This window comes from Sapajus apella, unplaced genomic scaffold (genome assembly GCF_009761245.1).
Source record: "Sapajus apella isolate SASKATOON/1434 unplaced genomic scaffold, GSC_monkey_1.0 scaffold3, whole genome shotgun sequence".
Taxonomy (NCBI): domain Eukaryota; kingdom Metazoa; phylum Chordata; class Mammalia; order Primates; family Cebidae; genus Sapajus; species Sapajus apella.
Window position 1 is genome coordinate 6047153 of NW_022436943.1, and position 18158 is coordinate 6065310.

The 18158-nt window shown below is 43.9% G+C and overlaps 1 long non-coding RNA gene across 1 annotated transcript; it reads left to right on the top strand.

Moving 5' to 3' along the window:
* Window positions 1-4986: 4986 nt before the first annotated feature.
* LOC116530617 lies at window positions 4987-16861 on the top strand. Its single transcript, XR_004260086.1, has 2 exons — window positions 4987-5841; window positions 16538-16861. It is a non-coding gene; the product is annotated as an uncharacterized LOC116530617 (long non-coding RNA).
* The last annotated feature ends 1297 nt before the right edge of the window (window positions 16862-18158 follow it).

The following is an 18158-nucleotide window of genomic DNA, read 5'->3' on the forward strand; positions in this document are numbered from 1 at the left end:
AGTATGGCCACAAGAGCTGGTCAATGTCCTGAATGACCTTCCAGTTCCTAACTAATGGCCACCTTCCAGGGTGGTATGATGTTCCTGCCCTAACCTTGAGGACTGGCTGAGTGGCTTTCTGGAGTTCCCATAAGGGCAATATTTGTTTTCCTCACTTCCATGAACACCCTTACCTTAGTTGGTTCAGGCTGCTGTAACGAAAATACCATAGACTGGGTGGTTTATAAAAAACAGAAATTTATTTCTCACAGTTATGGAGAGTGGGAAGTCCAAGATCAAAGATCCCATGTCTGGGGAGGGCCTTTTTTTTTAGAGACGGGGTCTTGCTGTGTTGCCCAGGCTGGTCTTAAACTCCTGGCCTCAAGCAGTCCTCCCACCTCAGACTCCCAAAGCACTGGGTTTACAGGTGTGAGCCACCACGTCTAGCCAAAGGTCACTTTCTGATTCATAGTTGGCCATCTTCTCACTGTGTCCTCACAAGGAAGAAGGCATGAGGGAGCTCTCTGGAGTCTCTTTTATAAGAGCACGAGTTCCATATATGAGGGCTCCACCCTCATGACCTGATCGCCTCCCAGAAGTCCTCACCTCCTAATACCATCACCTTGGGGATGAGGTTTCAACATAGAACATTCAGTTTATAACAACACTTAGAACTAATCTTCCATTAAACTGATGACACACAGTCTAGCATGGGTATATATGTGATAAATCAAGGTCTATAACATCTGGTATGTAAGAAATACCACTTTCTGTATTTCCTTTAAAAACAACCTAATTTCAATTCCCAAACCCCACCCCACTGGGCTGAAATCTTGACTCAAACATTACCTGTCATCCTTGTTGATTATGGTCTGTCTCCCCACCAAATCCCATCCACAAAGGCAGGATCTTTGTTTTATTTTCTGATGTGTTCCACATACTTAGATAAGCAACCTGTAGGGCAATTCCCAAACATTCTCAGCACTCTTGGTGTCTCAGTGGATTTTTCAGTGTTCCTGGGCCAAAAGAAATGCCTAATAGTTCTGTTTTATTAAATAGTTAGGTCTGAGCAACTTAATAAATACTTACCTCCTAACAACTTAATAGCTATCTAAAAAATAATGCACACACATTGAAAAAAATTTTCTTATTCTTGACTACCCTTACTTACCAATCAGACGTGAAACTGCTGGGCACTGCAAACTTCTCAAACATTGGAATTTTTTGGATATTACCATCTCACTTCCTGTTCCAAACTAATTTTTCTACAATACTTGTGTTCTGTTTTTTGTTTTTTATCATAGCAGCGCTGAAAGCCCACCTTTGCAAAACTGTATGGCATCTAAAGAGAAGTATAACAGTGCAATCTCATGTTGAAACTGGGAGCCACTTTGAGCCAGCAGTTCATGTGATGTCTCACAGATGTTTCCCTTGAAAATGTAAAATTTCCCTCGAAGCCCCTGTGAGCTCACTGCAGTGTTCTAGGGTGCCTCCTCATACGTTTTGGGAACCGTAGCATGTGGTAGCATTCAAAAGTATTTGTTGTGTGAACAAGCTGAGGTCCCCTTTCCTGTCAGTGTCAGTTTAGAATCCAGGAAGTTTATGCGGAACCAGGAAAACGAGAAGAGCCGCTAACCCTGGGCTGTGCGGTGTGGTAGTCACTGACTGCACAGGGCTACTGAGCCTAGGAAATGTGGCCAATCTGAACTGGGATGTGCTGTGAGTATAAAATACACACTAGATTTCATACACTTAGTATTTAGAAAAGTACAATATTACAGTAATGTCTTTATATTGATTATATGTTGAAATCTTAATATTTTAGATAGAAATAAAATGTTATCAAAATGAATTTTAACTGTGTCCTTTGACCATTTTTTGTTTTTTTGTTTTTTAATATGGAGTTTCACTCTTGTTCCCCAGGCTGGAGTGCAGTGGCGCAATCTTGGCTCACTGCAAGCTATTCTCCTGCCTCAGCCTCTCGAGTAGCTGGGATTATAGGTGTGTGCCACCACACCCAGCTAAGTTTGTATTTTTAGTAGAGACAGGGTTTCATCATGTTGGTCAGGCTGGTCTCGAACTCCTGACCTCAGCTGATCCACCCGCCTTAGCCTTCCAAAGTGCTGGGATTACAGGCATGAGCCACCACGCCCGGCCTTTTGACCATTTTCTAACATGGCTACTAGATTTTAGTAGCTAGTAAATACAAATATGGCTCATATATCTATTGGTTAGTGGTGCTCTGACCTCTGACCTCTCATGGTCAAGGCTGACATTTTCGTTGTCTAAGACCCCCAGGGTCCCTGGAGTCCAGAGCATGTGCCTTCTGGGCTACATGAGGCATTGCAAGATGGTGCTTCTTGCCTCAGTACACTGCATGGCCCTCCCCGTGAGGCCATGCCAAACACTCTGGGCTCTGCCCAGGTCCCCCAGCTCCTAGCCTCTTAGGACTAGTACTCCCTGCCCTCTCAGAGAAGCTTTCCTTCTCTATCCCCTCTTCATGCACCCACAAGCCTTACTCACCACCACCTATCCTGAGACACCCAGCATTCCCTATCAGTTCAACAGGCTCAGGCTTTCATAAAAGACAAGAGGAGGCCGGGCGTGGTGGCTCACGCTTGTAATTCCAGCACTTTGGGAGGCCGAGGCAGGTGGATTACCTGAGGTCAGCAATTCAAGACCAGCCTGGCCAACATGGTGAAACCCCATCTCTATAAAAAATTAAATTAAATTAAATTAAAAAAAGACAAGAGGAGCCACTGGCTTCAGCACCTTCTGCTCCCATGGGCTTCCTGCCTCATAAGCATCCCTCAGGCCACATGCAGAAGAAGGCACAGCCACCTGCTTGAAAAGAGGAAGGATGGGCAATCTAGAAAGAAGAAACAGGCCAAGCGTGGTAGCTGATACCTGTAATCCCAGCACTTTAGGAGGCCAAGGCAGGAGGATCACTTGAGGTCAGGAGTTCAAGACCACCCTGGCCAACAAGATGAAACCTGTCTCTACTAAAAATGGAAAAATTAGTCAGATGTGGTGGCGGGTTCCTGTAATCCTAGCTACTCAGGAGGCTAAGTCAGGAGAATTGCTTGAACCCGATAGGTGGAGATTGCAGCGTGCCACGATCACACCACTGCACTCCAGCCAGGGCAACAGAGTGAGTGAGGCTCTGTCTCAAAAAAAAGTAAGAAACATAAGTGAATACTTCACTATATTGTCACAGAATTATTAACATTTCACATATTTGTTTTACTAGTCATGACTGTTTTATTAACAAGTGATAGCAAGAAAAAAAGTCTTTAGTTTTATTTAACAAGCATATATATAGCAGGTGTTACAGTCCAGGAACTGTTCAGGGCTAACTCATTTAGTTCTCATACCAACCTTATAAAGAAGGTCCTAACATCTCCATTTTACAGATGAGGAAAAATATTGAGACACAGAGAAATTAAGTAACTTGCTTAAAGTCACGCAGTTAGGAAGTGGCAAAGCCAGGATTTGAACCCAGACAGTTTGCCTTCAGACATTTCAGTCCTAATCACATGGTAATTATTGAGGATTTCTCTTAAGAAATGAGTATTTATTTACTTAGTTAGTTAGTTAGTGACAGAGTCTTTTTCTGTCACCCAGGCTGGAGTACAGTGAAGCTACCATAGCTCACCGCAGCCTCAAACTGCTGGGCTCAAGCAGTCCTCCCACCTTGGCCTCCCAAAGTGCTGAGATTACATGTGTGAGGCACCATACCTAACTAAGAACTTATTTATTTATGAGACAACATCTTGCTCTGTCGGCCAGGCTGCATGCAGCGGCATAACCATGGCTCACTTCAGCCTCGACTGCTGTGCTTAAGCAATCTTCCCACCTCAGTCTCCCGAGTAGCTGGCACTACAGACATGCACCACTATGCCCAAATGATCCTCTTTTTCTTTCTTTTTTTTTTTTTTTTTTTTTTTAAGTTTTAGTAGAGACAGTGTCTTGCTATGTTGCCCGGACTGGTCCTAAACTGAGCTCACACAGTTCTTCCACCTTGTCCTCCGAAAGTGCTGGGATTATAGGAGAACTGATTTTTTAAATTATACTTAATTTTATGATCAAAAACTCATTTTCCTTTAGGGTGACTTCTTTGATATACTTTAAAGATCACATCGTGTCCAGGCATGGTGGCTCATGCCTGTAATCTCAGCACTTTGGGAGACTGAGGTGGGTGGATCACCTGAGGTGAGGAGTTTGAGACTAGCCTGGCTAACGTGCAAAACCCCTGTCTCTACTAAAAATACAAAAATTAGCCATGCGTGCTGGTGCATGCCTGTAATCCCAGCTACTTGGCAGGCTGAGGCAGGAGAATTGCTTGAACCCAGTAGGCAGAGGTTGCAGTGGGCCAAGATCAAGCCACTCTACTCCAGCCTGCAAGATGGATGAGACTCCATCTCAAAAAACAAAAAAGAAAAAAAATCACATTGTATCTATTCTTTACTCTCTAAATCAGCCTTGCTATACCATTGACTAAAACACTTAAAGAATAACCTGCTTGGACTTTTCTGAAAGTAGCTTTCTAAGAGAGCTTTCTCTCTGACACTATCAGAATCCTTGTTTTTCTGATTTAGCGTTTGTCAGATAACTACAGTTTGATAGGTTAAGCAAGCAAGATGGAGGCAGCACTGCCAGAAAAATTTAAAATACAGCTGGTTGATTTCCAGCTACCAACTACATCATTCTTCAATGTGCAGGCAGGTCAGAATTTTTTTTTTTTTGAGATGAAGGGTTTTTTTTCACTCTTGTTACCTGCTCAGGCTAGAGTGCAATGGCACAATCTCAGCTCACTGCAACCTCTGCCTCCTGGGTTCATGTGACTGACCTGCCTCAGCCTCCCAAGTAGCTGGGATTACAGGTACCCGCCGTGACACCCTGCTAATTTTTCCATTTTTAGTAGAGACAGGGTTTCACCACGTTGGCCAGGCGGGTCTCGAACTCCTGACCTCATGTGAGCCAACCGCCTCAGCTTCCCAAAGTGCTGGGAGTAAGGTGTGAGCCACCACGCCTGGCACAAAATTTATAAAATATGTGAAATATACATAAAAGAGTCTAGAAATACAAGGTGTCATTCTGTCATCTCTACCTGTGATAAACCTGAAAATAGAGGCAGTCCCACTGGTCCAATCCTGACACTGCAGCAGGAATCTCCAAGCTAGTCTTTGCCAAAGAATGGGGCTCAAGAAGTAACCTAAGATGGAAGAAGCCCAATGATCTATCCGGAGTCACTCTGGTGGGTCTGAGCAGAGGCTGAGCAGAGGCTGGTCAGAGAGGCACTCTTACACCAAACCACTTATAGCAGGAAGTCAAGCAACAAATATTGTTTGGGAGTATCAGCTTCATTCTACCAATTCTATTAGCTTCACCTTGACTTTCATTCCTTTAGAGTCAAGGCCATCTTTACTGTAGCACTAGGGTCTCTAAGAACTCAGCTAAGTTTACTCCAAAATTCCTTATTGCCTGTGGGCAGCATCACTGAAGGCTCAGCTGTGCGGTCATTTACCTTGCATCTGTGTTCGTTTTTGCTGTGTTATTCTTGGATTCCAATTATGCTTATAGCTTTTGAGACTTGATTGTTTACTCCCACAGAATAGTTTTCAGATCATAGATGCAAGCTCCTCAAGGGAAGGACTTTCTGAATTATCTTTGTGCTTCCAGGACTTGGCACAGAGAAGCTAGCACAGAATTCAGCAAAGTTGTGCTGACTCATGTCTGTAACCCTAGCACTTTGAGAGACCATCATGGGAGGATGGCTTGAGGCCAGGAGTTTGAGACAAAGGTGTGCTGCGTGAAAGATTGGTAGCCAGTCTTCCTGTGTCATGCTGAGGGAATATTTTGGTGAGTTTCCCTTTTCCTAGAAACATTTTCCTGGCCAGGCACGGTGGCTCACGCCTGTAATCCCAGCACTTTGGGAGGCGGAGGTGAGTAGATCACGAGGTCAAGAGATGGAGATCATCCTGGCAAATAGGGTGAAACCCCGTCTCTACTAAAAATACAAAAATTAGCTGGCGCAGTGGTGGGTGCCTGTAATCCCAGCTACGCGGAGGGTGAGGCAGGAGAATAGCTTGAACCAGGGAGTCGGAGGTTGCAGTGAACCAAGATCATGGCAGTGCACTCCAGCCTTGCGATAGAGCGAGCTTCCGTTTAAAAAAAGAAGAAGAAATATTTTCCCATAGGTGAGAAGATAAGGTATATACAATTTATAATCCTGCTTTTTAAAAAAATTAATATAGGCATTTTCCTATGTTACCATAAATTCTTCCCGAGCATTTTTTATATGTGTATGTGGTTGCTTAATATTCCATTGTATGAATGTGCCATACTTTTCTAAGCCATTCTGCTGGTGTTCAGCATTTTGATTATTTTATGTTATTTTTCAATTTTTTCAAGATGGGAACATGTCACCCAGGCTGGAATGCAAGGCAAGATCATAGCTCACTATAATCTCAAACTTCTGGATTCAAAAGATCCTCCTGCCTCAGCCTGCTGAGCCACTGTGATTACAGTTGAGAGCCACCATGCCTTGCTATTTTTTCTGTTATTAACTATTATAAATAGAATTGTGACTAGCTTTTTCATTTGCATTTTGGCTTAGTTTCTTAGGATTCCCTGACCTGGAATTTCTGAGTTAAATAATATTAATAGCTCTTTGCTCATTTTATAGTTGAAAACACGTCATCTTATGGTTTTAATCTGTATTTCTTTCCTTGCTAATGGTGCCAAACAGTTTTCTTTATCTTTGTTTACTAGTTGTATTTCCTCCTGTCTGTTCATGTCCTTTGTCGATTTCCTGGTAGAGTCTTAGTACTTTTCTTATCAATTTGCATGGTTTTTTTTTTCCCATTGTAAAGACCCTAAGCCTCATTATATTTACTGAAAACAATTTACCTCTTTCTGTGTTCTGGGTTTTAATTATAATGTTTGGTTATTGATATCGATATTTTCTAATTTTTCTTAACAGTGTTTTCCCTTGTGATTATTTTATTTTATTTTTTTTAGAGACAGGATCTTGCTCTGTCACCCAGGCTGGAGTGCAGTGGCATGATTATAGCTCACTGCAGCCTTGAATTCCCAGGCTCAAGTGATCTTCCTGCCTCAGCCTCTCAAGTAGCTGGTGTTACAGACATGCACCACAATGCCCAGCTAATTTCCCTTCCAAATCTAGTATTGTCCAGCTGCTGAACTTATGACTTTGTAAGCTGCTCTCTCTAAAGTAATCCATGACCTTCTGCTACTTTTCAAGTCCAGTGGCACCACTTGACCTTTGGAGGCATCTGAAAGGGCAAGAGCACCTCTCGTCTTGCTCTCCTAGGTAAACCCTACTGGTTTTCTCCCCAGAATCATCTCTCCTTTGTCATTGGTTTCTCTTTCTCAGCTCCCTTTGCCAGATCCTCCTCATCCTCTTATATCCAAAGGTTCCAAATGTTCCAGGGCTCATCCCCCATTAATACTTATTCCCTAGGTGATTCATCTCATCTAGTCCTCTGTCTTTAAATGGCAACTTGATGCTGATGCCTCTCCAGTTTCTATTGCCAGCCTCCATCTCTCCTCTGAACTAAAGACTCCATCTTCTTCCACAACATCTCCACTTGGCTATCTAACAGGTGTCCCAGACTTAACATGGTCATAAAACTAAAGTCAAAATCTTTATTTACTGTCTCAGGCTCGTCCTCCCCACCTGAGCAAAGGGCATCCTGATCTTAGAGATTCTCATTCTGAAAGGCTTGGAGTCATCTTTGACCCCTCCCTCTGTCCTACCCTAAGTCAGTCTATCAGCAAATCTTATCAAATATATCTAGAACCCAGTCACTTCTCCCCACTTGCATCAATATGACTCAATCCAAGATTTCCCTATCTCTCCCCTGGGCCACTGCAGTAGAATCCCAACTGGTTTATCTGCTTCTACTCTTGGCCTTTGTACCGTCCATAGATTTTTAAAAGCAAAGCAGATCACAACATCACACCCCTGTGCAGAACCCTCCAGGAAAGTCTCTACCATCTTCTCTAAGTGATCCCAACCCACCTCTCTGACTTGGTCTCCTCCCTTGCTCACTCAGCTCCAGCCACCTTGGTTGTGTGATTCCTGAAAGACACCAAGCATGCTCCTGCCTCAGGAAGCTTGCACCTGCTCTTCCCTCTGGCTGGAATACTGTTCTGCAGATGCCCACATGGCTTGCTGTCCCCTGTGTGCCAGGTTTTACTCAAATGACATTTCATAATAAAGGCCGTTACTTTCTCTGTGTTGATTTTCTTCCTAGGACTTATCACCCAACATATGATATATGTTTGTTTATTGCCTGTCTCCACTGACTAGAATATTGTGGTAAGCAGCCTCAAAGTGGTTCCCCATGATCTGAACTTCCTGGTATTCATGCCTTTATGTAATCCCCTCCCCTTCAGCATGGCCTGGACTTATTGGAAGTAATTCAAAATAAATATGGCAAAAGTAATGGGATGTCATTTCTGAGAATGTTTTATAAAAAGACTGATTTCTGTCTGTTCCTTCCCACCCCCAACTCCCAGCCCAATAGAGATGTCCATATTGCAATGAGCCGACAACTCTGGCCAGTAGCCAGCAAGTACCTGGGGCCTGCCAGCTACCATGTGAGTGAGCTGGGGTTGAGCTGGGCTCAAGTGATTCTCAATCCTTCCCTGGGCGGCCTTAAGATGACTATAGCCCCAGCTGACATCTTTTTTATTTTTTTATTTTTATTTTTTTTTGAGACAGAGTTTTACTCTTTTGCCCAGGCTGGAGTACAATGATGCAGTCTTGGCTCACTGCAACCTCTGCCACCCAGGTTCAAGCAATTCTCCTGCCTCAGCCTCCCAAGTAGCTGGGACTACAGGCACATGCCACCATTCCAAGCCGATTTTTATATTTTTAGTAGAGACAGGGTTTCACCATGTTGGCCAGGCTGGTCTCAAACTCCTGACCTCAAGTGATCCATCCATCTCAGCCTCTCAAAGTGCTGGGATTACAGACGTGAGCCACCACGCCTGGCCCCAGCCGACATTTTGATTGCAGCCTTATGAGAGATCCGAAGCCAGAGGCACCCAATAAGCCCTGCCCAGTTTCCTGACTCACAGAAACTGTAAAATAATAAATAATTGTTGTTTTAAGCTCTGAGTTTCAGGATAATGCAACAATAGATGGCTAAAGGATCTCTGTTTGTCATTATCTCTGGCACCTAGAAAAAGAACTGGCACACAGTAGGTACTCAGAAATATTTTGGAATGAATAAATGAATTTCAGGACTTCTTCTAGGAAGATGGTGTGTCTTGCTGTGGGCAATGTGATATGCATCATGGTGTGAGTCCTGGAACTGCTTCAGCCACTCCATAATAGTTTGTGAGGTCAGCCTGGATACAAGGCCAACACAGAGGGGCATATCCAAGAAAATAGCAAAGTTGCAAAGCCAGAGCCCCAACAAACACATCTGCCCTACTTATAAATTTTTTTGGCTACTTGATCAAAGTTTAAGGTAGTTTGGGCTCAGTTTTCAATAACTTGTAACTAAAAGCATCCTAATGATTACATGTTGTATGGCATCATTCTCACTCCTTTTCTCTCTCCACATTCTTCTTTTTATTTCCTCTGCCCACCCCCTTATGGCAGATATTACAATGGTCTACCCAGTTTCCATTCCTTTCATTCCTTACCAAGGGAACCTGATTTTGTTGGTGCAGTAAGGGGCCTAGCTAAGAACTGCATTTCCAGCCTCCCTTGAAAATAATTCTGAGTTCTGGCCAATGTAAGCAGAAGTTATGTAGTGAGTCTCCTGGAAAGACTTCCTTAAAGACTTGGCTGGCAGACACCTTTTTCCTTTGGCCTCTTCCTCTTTCCTGCTGCCTGAAATAGGATGGTGGGACCTATAGTAACCATTTTGTGAAACTAAAGCAAATTTGAGGATGGACCACACACACTAAGCATGGTAGAAGAAAAAGAGAGCCTGAGTGTCTAATGAAGCCAAGAGTCGACCCTGAAAGCCTCACCGCTGAACTTTGTGATGAGAAGAAACCAATCCTAATCTTATTCATTGCCTTTTCTGTTATTTATTTATTTATTTATTTAGAGACAGGATCTCACTCTGTCGCCCAGGCTAGAGTGCAGCAGCACAGCCACAGCTCACTTGTAGCCTCACCCGTCTAGGCTCAAGTGATTCTCCAACCTCAGCCTCCCAAGTAGCTGGGACCACAGGCATGTGCTACCACACCTGGCTAATTTTTTGACTTTGTATAGAGATGAGATTCATCATGTAGCTCAGGCTGGTCTTGAACTTCTGGGCTCAAATGATCCTCCTGCCTCAGCCTCCCAAAGTGCTGGGGTTACAGGCATGAGCTGCCTTTTCTGTTACATGTATAACTGTTTTTTTTGTTTGTTTGTTTTGTTTTTTTTTTTTCGTTTTTTTTTCGTTTTTTTTCTTCTTTTTTTCTTTTTCTTCTTCTTTTTTTCTTTTCTTTTTTCTTTTTTGAGACGGAGTTTCGCTCTTGTTGCCCAGGCTGGAGTGCAATGGCGCGATCTCGGCTCACCGCAACCTCCGCCTCCTGGGTTCAGGCAATTCTCCTGCCCCAGCCTCCTGAGTCGCTGGGATTACAGGCACGCGCCACCATGCCCAGCTAATTTTTTGTATTTTTAGTAGAGACGGGGTTTCACCATGTTGACCAGGATGGTCTCGATCTCTTGACCTCGTGATCCACCCGCCTCGGCCTCCCAAAGTGCTGGGATTACAGGCTTGAGCCACCGTGCCCGGCCGATGTATAATTGTTTAACATAAACCTTACTGATATAAGCCTTACATGTGAAGTCCCCAGGGTCTGTCTCTCTCTTTTTTCCCCACATGCTCTCCCCAGGTGATCTCATCTGCTCCCATAATTCAAGAATGATCTCCTTTATAAGGACTTCCAAACTGATGCCTGTACCTCATCAGTATCTCCCAAGCTCCAGACTCAGAGTCTCGAGTGACTCCTATATGTCCCAAACTAGATGGTACTTAGAAGCATACTAGGGAGCAAAGCATGGTTTATGGACTATGAAACCAGCTGGCTATAGTTTCTGATCCTGACTCACTTTCAGAGTAACCATTGGTGAGCAGACATGATCTCTGAGCCTTCGTTTTCTTATTTCTGAAATGAGCATAAAAATATGACTTCATAAGGGTTTTATGACAAAAAATATCTGTAAAACAGTGCTGGCATATAACCAGTGCTAAATCCATTTAGTTCTCTCCTCCCCCATCACCTGTCCCCATCCCTGTTCATATTCCCAGTCTTCTGAGTTCTCACCTTCAGGTAAGTGACTTTACTAACTACCAAGTCTTCCACAATAGAGATCTTGGAATTTTCTTCAGCTTCTCTCTGTCATTTGCCATCATTCCCTCATGGCAAGTCAACCAATTCTGTGGAGTTTATCCTAGAGCTGTGACCTTGCTTTCCTATCTCCATTGCAACTCCTGGTTTAAACTCTTATTAGCCCTTGTCTGGCTTATTCTTATTGCCGTAGGCTCTTTACAACTTAATCTCCCACCCTTCTACCAAGGTTGTTCCCTTAAAAATAAAAACAAGATCATGTCATAGCTTATTGACCTTTTCTGACTTCTGTGGCCTTTAGAATAAAATCCAAATTCCACAAACAGTCATCCAAGGATGTCCCATCAAGGCCCTGTCCTGCCTCTACCCCACCCCAGGCTCTTCCTCTTCATTCCCCAGGGACTCACCATTCTCCAGACAGATCAAGCCCTTTCCTGACTATCTTTGCACCTATTGGAATATGTGTGTACTGCACCTGGTCCTTTAATTATACCATCGCCTTCAATATGAATGTAGCCCAGTAATTGTTTAAAAGTTTAATTTGTTTTTCTCCCTGTGGTTCCCCCGTTTCCTCTCCCCATTCTAAAAGCATCTGTTCTTAGTCTCAGGGCAGACTGGGCAGGGTGATCACGGAGTTGACTGCAGACTCTTCCCTTCCTGGCTTGTATTTCCCAAGCCCTAAGCTCACTGAGGTGAACAGAGCTTGAGGCAAGGGTCTCTGATGGAAACAGACCTAGAGGGAGGGATATCCCCCACACCAGGAAGAGATGCTGGGCCTGAGAAGAGAAAGGAGATATTTCTGGTGCCCATGAGTGACAGGGAACTGTGCCATGCTTTCTGGATATATCAGGCACTGGGTGGAAATTCCCATGGTACATCAGGGAGATGGAGTGTGATATAGCTTGGAAATTTGTCTCCTCCAAATCTCACGTTAAAATATTACTTCCCCACCAGTGCTGGAGGTGGGACTTAGTGGGAGATATTGGGTCGCAGGGCAGATCATTCATGAATGGCTTCGTGCCATCCCCTTGGCGATGAGCGAGTTCTCACTCTATTAGTGCACATGAAATTTGGTTGTTTAAAGGAAGCTAGCCCTTCCTTCTCACTCTCTTGCTCCCTCTCTTACCATGTAACATGCTTGCTCCCCATTTGTCTTCAACCATGGGCAAAAGCATCCTGAGCCCTCACCAGAAGCAGATGTTGGTGCCATGCTTCTCATACAACCTGCAGAACTGAAAGCCAAATAAACCTTTTTTTATTTATAAATTACCCAGTCACGGGTATTCTCTTTTTTTTTTTTTTTTTTTTTTTTTTTTTTGAGGCAGAGTCTCTCTCTGTTGCCCAGGCTGGAGTGCAGTGGCATCATCATGGCTCACTGCAGCCTCAACCTCTTGGTCTCAAAGGATCCTCCTGCCGCAACCTCCTAAATTCCCAGGTAGCTGGCACTACAGGCATGTGCCACCATGCCCAGCTAACTTTTAAATTTTTTTGTAGAGATGAGGTCTCCCTGTGTTGCCCAGGCTGGTCTCAAACTCCTAGGCTCAAGGGGTCCTCCCACCTAAACCTCCCAAAGTGCTGGGATTGCAGGCATGAGCCACTGTGCCCTGTCCAGGTATTTCTTCATAGCAATGCAAAACAGACAAATATAGGGTCCTACAGCCAGGGTTCCTATGTCACAGAAATAGTAGCACCAGGGACTGAAGGGCCCTGCAGACTAACTGAGGCAACAGAATTTCAGCATAGCCTTGCATGCAGGGGGAATCCCCAGGAAGGACTAACATGACTTTCCCACGGCCCTAACAGGATGAGGGCTGACTGTGAAAATGAAGTTGAATGATAAGATAATGAAATGGGGTATTTATTGACCTGCTGAGCTTGTGCACTGAGATTCTGACCTGCTTGAGAAGTAGGCCTCTACCGGTCTTCCCCGGCTACCCCCATGTTCTGCCTAAATGCCCTCTGCTCTCTGGCTCATGTCTTTCAGGCCCAGACTTCTGGCTCCCTAGACCTGCTGTCAGGGTTATTTGCCAACCTTCATCATTTCCTACCTGGTTCTTTGGACTTTGAGTTTCCTGAAGTTGGCTCGGCAAGCAGCTTGGGTTTTGGAATCCTCTATTGCCTAGTTAGACGTGTGGCTACAGCCCTTGTTCCAACCCGCCTCTAGATGAGCCAACCTCTGGCCCCCAAGGGTAGAAGAAAGAAGGGACACAAGCACAGAAAGATTTTTTCTCTTTGCTTCCTGACATAACTGTATTCATCCTTCAAGTCCTTCTTCATATATTATCTCCTGGGATCGTTCCCTGACCTCCTTAGGTAGGGTTCCTTTTCTGGGTTTCCATAGCATTTTTATACATCCGTGCCCTCACAGTGTATTCTTTATACGTTTACGTGGCGGTCTTTCCACCTTGACTATGAGCACCTTGGGGGCAGGACCCCTGCTTCATTCACTTAGCACAATGTCAGCTACAGAATAAGTTCTCAAAAATGCTTATTAAATGCCACTTTTCATGCAGTCTCCACACTGTCATGTACTGTTCTTTTTCTAGCCTTTTTCTCTGTATCAGTAAGACATGCTTTTGGCTGCAAGTAACTGAGAGCCTGACTGCAATGATTTAATAGAGATTCTTTTTTTCTCACATGAAAAGGAGTTTGGGCCAGGCGTAGTGGCTAACACCTGTAATCCCAGTACATTCAGAGGCCAAGGCAGGTGATCACTTGAGATCAGGAGTTTGAGACCAGCCTGGCCAACTTGGCAAAACCTGTCTCTACTAAAAATATAAAAATTAGATGGGTGTGGTGGTGGGTGCCTGTAATCCCAGCTACTTAGAAGGCTGAGGCAGGAGAATCACTTCAACCTGGGAAGCAGAGGTTGCAATGAGCCAAGATCATGCCACTCTACTCCAGCCTGGGCAACACAGCGAGACTCCATCTCCAAAAAAGGAGTTTGGAGGCCAGGTGCTGTGGCCAATGCTGTAATATCAGCACTTTGGGAGGCCAAGGTGGGAGGATCACTTGAGTCTAGGAGTTGGAGGCTGCAGTGAGCTATGATTGCACCACTGCACTTAAGCCTGGTCAACAAATTGAGATACTGTCTCAAAAAAAAAAAAAAAAAAAGTCTGCCCACAGTGGCTCATGCCTGTGATCCCAGCACTTTGGGAGGTCAAGGCAGATGAATCACTTGAGGCCAGTTCAAGACCAGCCTGGCCAACATGGCAAAACCCCATCTCTACTAAAAATTCCAAAGTTTGGCCGGGCGCGGTGGCTCAAGCCTGTAATCCCAGCACTTTGGGAGGCCGAGGCGGGTGGATCACGAGGTCAAGAGATCGAGACCATCCTGGTCAACATGGTGAACCCTGTCTCTACTAAAAAAAAAAAATACAAAAAAAAATTAGCTGGGCATGGTGGCGTGTGCCTGTAATCCCAGCTACTCAGGAGGCTGAGGCAAGAGAATTGCCTGAACCCAGGAGGCGGAGGTTGCGGTGAGCCGAGATCGCGCCATTGCACTCCAGCCTGGGTAACAAGAGCGAAACTCCGTCTCAAAAAAAAAAAAAAAAAAAATACCAAAGTTTGTCAGGCATGGTGGCACATGCCAGTAATCCCAACTACTTGGGAGGCTGAGGTATGAGAATTGCTTGAACCCAGGAAGCAGAGATTGCAGTGAGCCAAGATCTTGCCACTGCACTCCAGCCTAGGCTACAGAACAAGGCTCTGTCTCAAAAAAAAAAATTACTCTGAAGGTAAGGAACCTAGGACCATCAGAGACCCCAGTCTCTTCCTGCCTTTCTATCCTGTCCATTTTAATGTGCTGGATATAAGGTGGCTGCTGTGCCTCTAAGCATTGTATACCTGTTCTGGGCAGGAATAAATAGAAAGGGTGAAGAACCAACTCTGTCCCTTTTCATCAGGAAAGCACAGTTGTCTTAGAAAACTTCTGCTGACATCTCATTGGCCATAACTATGTCACATGGCCACCCCTAGCTGCAAGGGAAGCTGAGAAGGTGAAGGCAAGGGAGAAAGTGGAGAAGTGCGGGTGTGAATAAGAAAATTCTTGGACCTTACCCCAGACCTACTGAATCAGAAGTGCTGGGGACAGGACCTGGCAACCTGTGATATAACAAGCCCTCCAGGGGATTTTAATGCAGCTGACATTGGAGAATCATAGCCAAATATGAAGGCCAGCATTATGATAGGAAAAAATCCTGGACTAGAATTCAAATCATCAATTTCTTGGTACAAGTTTTGTTACTAGCTAGCCAGGTGACCTTAGTTTCTCGTCTATAAAATGGGAGTAATAATGGTGGCTGTGACTTCATTCTCTGAATTGTTGTAAGGACCAGTTTAAATGATGTAGATGAAAACATGTCAAAAACTGTAAGTCATTAGATACTTGTATTGATTTTAAAATGGTAAAAGTTCTTATTGAATGAATGAAAGGTTGGGTGGTACTAAGGAAGGAGGAGAAGTTTTATATGAGGTAGGCTTAGAGTTCAAAAACAAAAATGAAATGTGAGAGTGTAGTGGTGAATTTTGTGTGTCCGTGGAGAACACTGATGAATAAGAGAAAAATTTTTCTAACTGGGACTGAGTAGTTTATTTTGTTTCTCTGTATTGTTAGTCAAAATTCCAAAAGAGTGATAGTCTCTTGACACTGTTTTTGTGTTCAGAGATGATTGCATATAATTAATATAAGGCCAAAAATGTCTATGTGCTGGCCTTTTAGAGTTTTGGTCACTCACAAGATATTTTCTTGGGTAATAATGATAGAATCTTGCAATAGTCATGTCACAGTTTATGTAGCTGACGTGTTGGACAGAGTGCAAACGCCTGGGAAAAGCAAAGCTACCGGTAAAAGGTATGAAGGGTTTGTTCGAAAAGCTACAACAGTCAGGGACAAAAATAGAAATGGAAACCACAGGCGTTCAGAATACATTGTTATCAAAAACAAATGTTTGCAGCAGCTCCAGTGGTTGCTGCTACAGGTGGTTTCCATGAGCGGAAGGAGGACATAGACATACATGGTTTCGAAACAAACACTTTGGAGGATAATGAATTGGAGCATTTAGCAGAAAGGCTGGTAAGAAGATGTGAAACAAATGAAAGGGATTTAGTGTTCTGCCATCTGGAATAAAAATACTGAGATGCCATTGTCTGTGCACCAACCAAGGCGTCCATCCTGTACTGTATTAAAACTGCTCACTCAATTCCTTGTTCATTCGTTCTACAACAGCTACCCATATAACAGACATGGAGCAGTTTCCACCGGATGAACTTAGACAAGTCATCAGCTGCTAACGAGGCACCAGAGAAGTCCCAGTCATATCTACATTTGCCTTCAGATAACCTTTACAGGTTTGGAAATTGCCATGATGAAAATAGCAAAGTAGTACTGAGCTTGGGAGTTTTACCTGTCTATTCAGGTGAAAACCACAGTATCAAGAAGGAAATGTTGGCAGCTGTATGAAAACACTAAAAACCAATGATTTGCATATCTTCAATGGATGAATTATACAGCATGTGAATTTTATCTCTATAATGCTGCTACCAAAAAAAAGAAGGAAGTATTTTCAGGCAAAGATCTGGTGACACAGAGGCTGTGCAGTAGCTAAGAGACTTTGTTTGTATATGTGTCGGTTAAGTTTGTCTGCACAAAATGTGAAGCCAAGGTTTACTCATTGATTGATCTGTTTAACATCTGGACACTGACATGCAAGTGCTGTGATAAGAGAGTTTGTAGAAGCAAAATCACTAGTGCTGGGAACGGAGAATATAATCTGCATATGAAAAACTGATGAGATGTAAACATCTGAAACTGGTGGGGACCCAAAGCCAAGGTCAGTTCATACAAATAGGTCAGGCTAGGCATGGTGGCTCATGCCTATAATCTCAGCACTTTGGGAGGTCAAGGCAAGAGGATCACTTGAGCCCAGGAATTCGAGACCGGCCTGAGCAACATAGTGAGATCTCATCTCTACAAAAAATAAAAATAATAAAATTAATAGCCTGGTGTGGTGGTAGGTAACCATAGTCCCAACTACTCAGGAGGCTGAGGTGGGAGGATCACTTGAACTCAAGAGGTTGAGGCTGCAGTGAGCCATGAATGTGCCACTGCACTCCAGCCTAGGAGACAGAGCAAGACTCTGTCTCTAAAAAAACAAAGAAAAAACAACAACAACAACAACAACAACAACAAAAATAGGCCAATGCTGAGTCAGGGATTCAAAATATTCAACTTTGGAACTGGACTTCCTGAGGGTGTTTTAGTTGTGAATCAGGCAAATGGAGTCTTATCTGTTTGTCCTCTTCCCCTTCCAAGAACCCACTGTCCTCTTTCCTCCTCTTCAAGCCTTGAGTACCTAGTATGTAGGTAGCCAGGACAGCTGTAATTTGATATGTGAATGCATTTCCTCCTTTACATCCTGGGAAATTGTTATGGTTATTGCTGCTCTCGAAGACAGGAATTGATATGCAGCTTGATTGCAATGGAGAGTCTCAGAGTGAGGATTCCTGAGGTCAAGTGCCAGCCCCATCACTCACAGGTTATGTGACCTGAGTAAGTCATTGGATACCTCTTGATCTCATCCCTTCTCAGGTACTCAGCCTTTGCTACCACGATCACCCCTCTCTCCTGCAGCCAGTTTCAGCTTCTCTGCCATACCATTCTCACCAGCAATACCAGTAGTTGTTATTCCTCCCATAGAAAAACTCCAAGAAAAGACAAAACCTCCCTGTCTTCCCATTCCCCTCTAGTTCCACTTCAATCCTTTGCTTTCCTTTATAACAAAATTTCTAAGAAAAGAATTGCTTAGTGTTATGGGCTGAACTGTGTGTCTCGCAAATTCATATGTTGA